The sequence below is a fragment of the Etheostoma spectabile genome, chromosome 4, assembly GCF_008692095.1.
Source record: "Etheostoma spectabile isolate EspeVRDwgs_2016 chromosome 4, UIUC_Espe_1.0, whole genome shotgun sequence".
NCBI lineage: Eukaryota > Metazoa > Chordata > Actinopteri > Perciformes > Percidae > Etheostoma > Etheostoma spectabile.
Genome location: NC_045736.1, coordinates 4,199,220 through 4,206,411, shown reverse-complemented (window position 1 = coordinate 4,206,411; position 7,192 = coordinate 4,199,220).

Sequence of the window (7,192 nt, the reverse complement as noted above, 5' to 3'; positions counted from 1 at the left end):
AAATACAATTATGAACCTGAATATGAGCATAATATGGGCGCTTTACAGTAAAGGATATACTTTACTTCTTCCACCGCTGGTAATCCCACACCTATTGACTCTCCTATACCTCTTTCCAACAAAAAAAAGCTCCTTTTTTTATTTTTATTTTTTATTTCGTGCCCTTAAACAGAACCACCTTTCTGGAGCTAATGTAAGAATTCTTCTCCAGCTGGACTGGATTATACTTGAGCTGCGTTATTGCTCTTAGAGATCCCAGTAGGGGATTGTGCTTGCTGAATTCCACTTCAGTCGCCGTATCGATCGTGCTTCTGCGGATGTCTCTCCGCTGTCGCCTGGTAGAGTCAGAATGTGCGGTGCTATTCATATCGACTGACGGATTAAGTGGCCCGCTGTAAGGATACAGATGAATTTTGTGTTTTTGTACTTGCGCCTTTTGTTGATATTGATTCGGCCTGGGCAATGGATCCACACATGACACCTGCGCATTGTGTGTGATTTCAAAAATGAAGGCCTTTTAATCACGCTCTAATCAGTTCACTCTTACTCTCACCAGTCAAAGCAAACACTTGAATTGGTTTCTTACTTAGGAAAACACACACAGGCAATCACTCTGTCTGTTGGGTTTTTCTGCTATAGTGCACTGAGATGGACATCCTATCACACTTGTGTCTGTGCCCACAATAAACTCAATAACAATCTGGACACATGCATGATCTTATTTTAGAGCTCTAAATGGTTAAGTAGAACATGCGTGAGAAGTTGCCCCATCAGTGGGTTAGTATTTTTGAACACACAAACACGTAGAGGCTGTCCACACTCATTACTGCACTTACAAATTTGATTGATTTAGACACATTTTGAACATCTGTGTTTCAATTTTCTATATCCACTACATTCCACTACCGGGGATTGCTCCGTTGTAATTGGTCTAAAGAAATAAACCAGAGTATGTTTTTCACCATCCCAGAATGCTGTGTGGACTCGCCAGTCTGGCAAAGCAAGACTAGTGTTTCAACACCGTCTGTGTGAAAGAAAATATTCAAAATTCATGGATTTTTTATTTAAAGTCCCTGTATTATGTTCGTTTTCAGGTTCATAATTGTATTTTGAGGTTGTACCAGAATAGGTTTACATAGTTTCATTTTCCAAAAACACCATATTTTTGTTGTACTTCACATTGCTGCAGCTCCTCTTTTCTCCCTGTGTGTTGAGCTCCCTGTTTTATCTACAGAGTGAGACATCTCACTTCTGTTCCATCTCCGTTGCACATGCTCAGTACCTAGGTAAGGACTACTAGCCAGATCAAAGCATAGTGAGGGGCGGCCCTGACAGTACCTAGTAAGACTACTAGCCATCAGAACAGAGTATGAGGGCGTGCCCTGACAGTACCTAGGTAAGGACTACTAGCCAGTCAGAAGCAGAGTATGAGGGCGTGCCCTGACAGTACCTAGGTAAGGCCTACTAGCCAGTCAGAAGCAGAGTAGAGGGCGTGGCCCTGACAGTACCTAGGTAAGGACTACTACCAGTCAAGCAGATTATGAGGCGTGCCCTGACAGTACCTAGGAAGGACACTAGCCAGTCAGAGCAGAGTATGAGGCGTCCCCTGACAGTACCTAGGTAAGGACTACAGCCAGTCAAAGCGAGTATGAGGGCGTGCCCTGACAGTACCTAGGTAAGACTACTAGCCAGTCAGAAGCAGATTAGGAGGGCGTGCCCTGACAGTACCTAGGTAAGGACTACTAGCCATTCAGAACAGAGTATGAGGGCGTCCCTGACAGTACCTAGTAAAACTACTAGCCAGTCAGCAGAGTATGAGGGCGTGCCCTGACAGTACCTAGGTAAGACTACTAGCCAGTCAGAAGCAGAGTATGAGGCGTCCCTGACAGTACCTAGGTAAGACTACTAGCCAGTCAGAGGCAGAGTATGAGGCGTCCCTGACAGTACCTAGGTAAGGACTACTAGCCAGTCAGAAGCAGAGTATGAGGGCGTGCCCTGACAGTACCTAGTAGGACTACTAGCCAGTCAGAAGCGAGTAGGAGGCGTGCCCTGACAGTACCTAGGTAAGGACTACTAGCCAGTCAGAAGCAGAGTATGAGGGCGTGCCCTGACAGTACCAGGTAAGGACTACTACCAGTCAGAAGCAGAGTATGAGGGCGTGCCCTGACAGTACCTAGGTAAGGACTACTACGCAGTCAAAGCAGAGTATGAGGGCGTCGCCCTGACATACCTAGGTAAGGACTACTAGCCAGTCAGAAGCAAGTATGAGGTGAGGCGTCCCTGACAGTACCTAGGTAAGGACTACTAGCCAGTCAGAAGCAGAGTATGAGGGCGTGCCCTGACAGTACCTAGGTAAGGACTACTAGCCAGTCAGAAGCAGAGTATGAGGCGTGCCCTGACAGTACCTAGGTAAGGACTACTAGCCAGTCAGAAGCAGAGTATGAGGCGTCCCCTGGACAGTACCTAGGTAAGAACTACTAGCCAGTCAGAAGCAGATTGAGGGCGTCCACAGTACCTAGGTAAGACTACTAGCCAGTCAGAAGCAGAGTATGAGGCGTCCCTGACAGTACCAGGTAAGATTACTAGCCAGTCAGAAGCGAGTTGAGGACGTACCCGGACAGTACCTAGGTAAGGACTACTAGCCAGTCAGAAGCAGAGTATGAGGGCGTGCCCTGACAGTACCTAGGTAAGGACTACTAGCCAGTCAGAAGCAGAGTATGAGGGCGTGCTACGCTAGTAGCTAGGCGAGCATTATACCATGTGTTACAAAGTGATACACGTTTGTCTGTGAAGTAAAGGCTGGACTACAGCAGAGCTGTTTGGAGAAGTTTTTGAACAGTGTTGTTGGAGATGGTAAGTCCCTTGGGGGGGGGGGGACTTTGGGCTTTTTCACTTTGTTAACCTATTTCATGCACACAATAAGATCTATAACACAAAAAGACCACTTTAAGACGTATTCTCAAATCAAAACTGTTTGACTAGTCCAGTATCCCTGGATATTCCCCTTAGATTGGTTAAATCCATATATGTCACAATCAGGGTTTCCGCGGGGTCTCAAAAAAATCCAAATCATTAGGCATTAAAAAGGCTTAAATAGCTAAAGTGATGTTTTAGGTCTTAAATCCTTTTAAACTGGTCTTAAATGTTCCAACGTCCATGCAACGCTACCTCTAATGCTAATTGATATGCGTTTGAATTCTGAGGTGCATGGTATTACATTTATAGAGGAAGATAGAGGACTGGGAATCAAGTTGACTAGAAGCATAAAAGTAATTTGGCTGGACCGCCCCCCCCCTTCCACCTTCCAGGATTGGCCACAGGTTAGTATGATGTGCTTGTTAAAGATGGATATGATACAGGTGCAGTGAAGAGAAGGAAAAAAGAAGAAGCACAGGTGACCGGCTGGAGGACTGTTTTGTTTTTAGTACTTTTCATACTGCGCAGGAGTAACCTGTTTTATTTTAACCCTCCTTTTGTCCTCGGGTCAAATTTTCGGTTTTCCTATATCAATGTTTTGGTTTTAACTACCCAAAATAACATGATTGATTCTGTAAAACGCTCTTTGGCAAGTACAAATCTCTACTTTCATTAATTCTGGGGGGGTCTTCAATTGTATAGCATTTGAAATAGTATTCATATGTGATTATCCATCAACATACATTCCTTTAATTTTCTGTCAAAACAATGCCTATGTTCTGCTTTTCTAACTCAAGCTTTAGGTATAATTTCCTATAAATGAGGTTTATTGACCAAAAATTCCAAAAGTCACTATAAAACTAAAGTTAATAAGTTAGTGTTACGTAGTGTTAAAAAACGTCACATAAGTGACAAACATTAAAAAGAAAAGCGTCAAAAGTGTTAAAAAAAGGGAAAAAAAATAAAGTGACAAACATTGATTAATAGCTTCAACAAAAAGTGCTGATTTTCAATTTTGACGGGAAGACAACACAAGAGTTAACTAAATGGATGAAGAATCATCCTCTGGGACTTAAGTTTTTTTAACAGTGGAAACCTTTTTTGCTGGTAGAACAGGACCTCACACAACCGTGTGACAGGGTGTTGGGATTCTTGTGTAGCATCATGTGTTCTGTATTGTATTGTGATTTGTGTTTAGTCCCAGGCGGTCTTTTAATTGTGTGAGCGAGCAGAGTGGTTGGTCATCAACACGGCGGCCTAAAGTGACGGGAGGAGAGGACGGTTCCCAGCAGAGCCAGGTCAGGTCAGAAGGATTAGCCGTGGCACCGGACATCCCCAAATCAACTGATCCTCGGTGACAATGACCCACTGCTTTAATGCCACTAGGAAAGAGCTGAGTGCAGCTGGAGCGTGATGGAGAAAATGGCTCATTGGTTTGCAGCAGTAGGTGATCAAATTAATTTGCCTTTAATTAGCTGGACAAAGAGATGCATATCTGAATAGAACGCATTATGGGTGTGTTGATTTGTCTTGTCTGCGCCGACAACATGGGTGTAATTTAATCCTTTTTAGTCTAGTAGACAATATTACTCTCCAGTAGTAAATAGTCCACCCCAAACATAGTTACTGATTCATTTCATCACTCTGTACACCCAATATCTGCTCGCTATTTGATGCATATCTATAATACACATGCATTATTCTCTGGGACTCGCAGTGTGTTTACACTGCATGCTACATGCCAGGCAAGTTTAAATTGCTATTACATTCTTATTCTTTATTTTATAAAAGACAACATACATTAATTAACATTTCTGTAAATGTGCCAGTGTCAGATGATTTTAGACCAGGGCAACAGGAAAGAGTGAAGACAATAGCACAGGTTAACCTATACAGACAGAAGTCCACTGGACATTAGCACAGTTACATATCAACAGTATCCCCATCCAGTGTAAGAAGCCATGCAAGCAGCAAAACACGGCCAAGCAACACAGCCCCATCTACTGCACCGTTCAATCATGCAAAACACTAACAAGCACTAATAAAAGGATGAAATGGGCTACATCACTCATGAGGGAGGTGTTAACACAGCACAGATTATTAAGATTGTAAAATAGTTAAACTACAAGTTTATCTTTCATACATACCCCAAGAATACAGAGCAGGCTTTATTTGACACCAGGCAAGACATATATATATATATATATATATATAATGTGATTCTTCTTTTTCCTCATTCTTCAGATGGATGGATGGATGGATGGATGGATGGATGGATAGAAGAAATGGATTGAAATTTGGATGGATGGATTGAAGGATGGATGGATGATATATGGAGGGAGAGATGGATGGATGGATGGATGGGTTGAAAGATCCTTCCTTCAATCCATCCATCTACCTATTCTTCCATCCATCCACCCATCCTTCAATTTATCCATCCATCCATCTCTCCCTCCGCCTATCATCCATCCATCCTTCAATCCATCCATCCAACTTTCAATCCATGGATGTATTGAAAGTTGGATGGATGAATGGATGGATAGATGGATTGAAAGTTGGATGGAGGTCAGAGTCAGACAACAGATCTCCCTCCTTGCCCCGTTCCCAGCAGCCCTGCACAGCCCTGCACAGCCCAGCCCTTTCTCTCCCTGCAGCCCACCAGCCCTCCACATGCCAAGGCAGGCCAGCAGGCAGACAGGCCCATCCCCGAGACGAGCTGCTCACCGCTGTCTTGAAGACATCCTGATGAGGTTTTGGTGGAGAAAGGCTGGGGTTGACTGTGTAAAAGAATCTAAATGAGGTGGGGGTGAATGCCGCGGCTGTTCCATTTGAATCTATGTGTTAGGCTGCTTGTTGAGTGGCTCATTTCCATGCATCACACCATGGATACCTCAGCGTCGCAGAGCCCCGACACATTTAGGCCTTTCTGGTTATGCTTTTTAGTCAAATCAGGGTCAATGACAGCAGTTTCTTTAATAAACATAATTTCAAATGTGCCTATAGTAAATGTAGCATAATTGCATCTCAACATGTCCAAATTCCATTGTTGGCCGTTCCATCCTCCACCCTTTCAACTGGCTCTCATTTGAAGCAGGAATAGAGCCAAAGAGTGAAGAGAAGCCACTGCTCATTAACCCCTCAGCCCTTTACAATGAATCCTGGAGGCTCATTGTGCCTAAGGGCCAATGCTCCCCTAACGAGGCCTGGTTGGTGGGGGTGGGGCTTCTCTATCACCAGAACCAGTACAAGTCTTTTGGGATCCTAAGCACAAATGTTTCTCCACATTAACTTTGCCCATTGTACTTTGGCGGAAAACAAGCAAATACATTGAAAACTGAGGGACAAAAGGTGTGTAACTTTGCATTTTTCTTTTTACCATTTGCCCTTTCAAAGTGAAAATCTAAAAATGGATGGAGATTACGTATGTAGACAATCACTGAACATGCGTTAATTTTGTATATCTGTGTTTTGGACACAAAACAATTCAGTTCTAAAAGGGGCTTTATTGGCATGAAAGTTTCATTAACAATGTTTCCAAAGCATCAAAATACAATGTGTTCAAATATGCGGACAGAATACAATAAACAGTAATATGACCAAAAAGCCAAAATGAATGATTTCAATGTCAGAGCTTTCATTGCAGAGAAGTTCTGCTCAATGTTTTCCCTCGATGACATAAAACCATTCTCAAAACACGTGTTGCACTCAGAATGTACAGTTATTCATAATTGTAACAAATTAATAATATATGTGTAAACAATGTGAGAACATTCTGTAAAAATGTCTTCCAAACATTTACAGAATGTCAAAGGCAGATTATTACACTATGTACAGTATACTTACACTATATTTGTAAAAATATAGTGTAAATGTATGTACTACACAAACATACGGAAGAGTATTGGGGCCACTGGTGAAAATGTATGAGTTCTGACTTCAATCTCAGAATTCTGAGTATGAAGTCAGAATTCTGAGTTTAAAGTCAAAATTCCGAGTTTAAAGTCAGAATTCTGAGATTAAAGTCAAAATTCTGAGTTTTAAATCAGAATTCTGAGAATAAAGTCAGAACTCAAATAATTTTTTCACCAGTGGCCCTAATCTTCTAGGCTACATGTTGCCGTTATGTAAGAAAGTGTGTGAAATCACACAGAAGTTTAGCTAGTACTGAATAGCATAAATGATAAAATAAAAAAGACAGCTTAATGTGATGACCAAGCAATTCCCTTCAATTAGCTAAATGTTCAAATAGCCAAAAGTTGAAATAGTTGGCTAACGG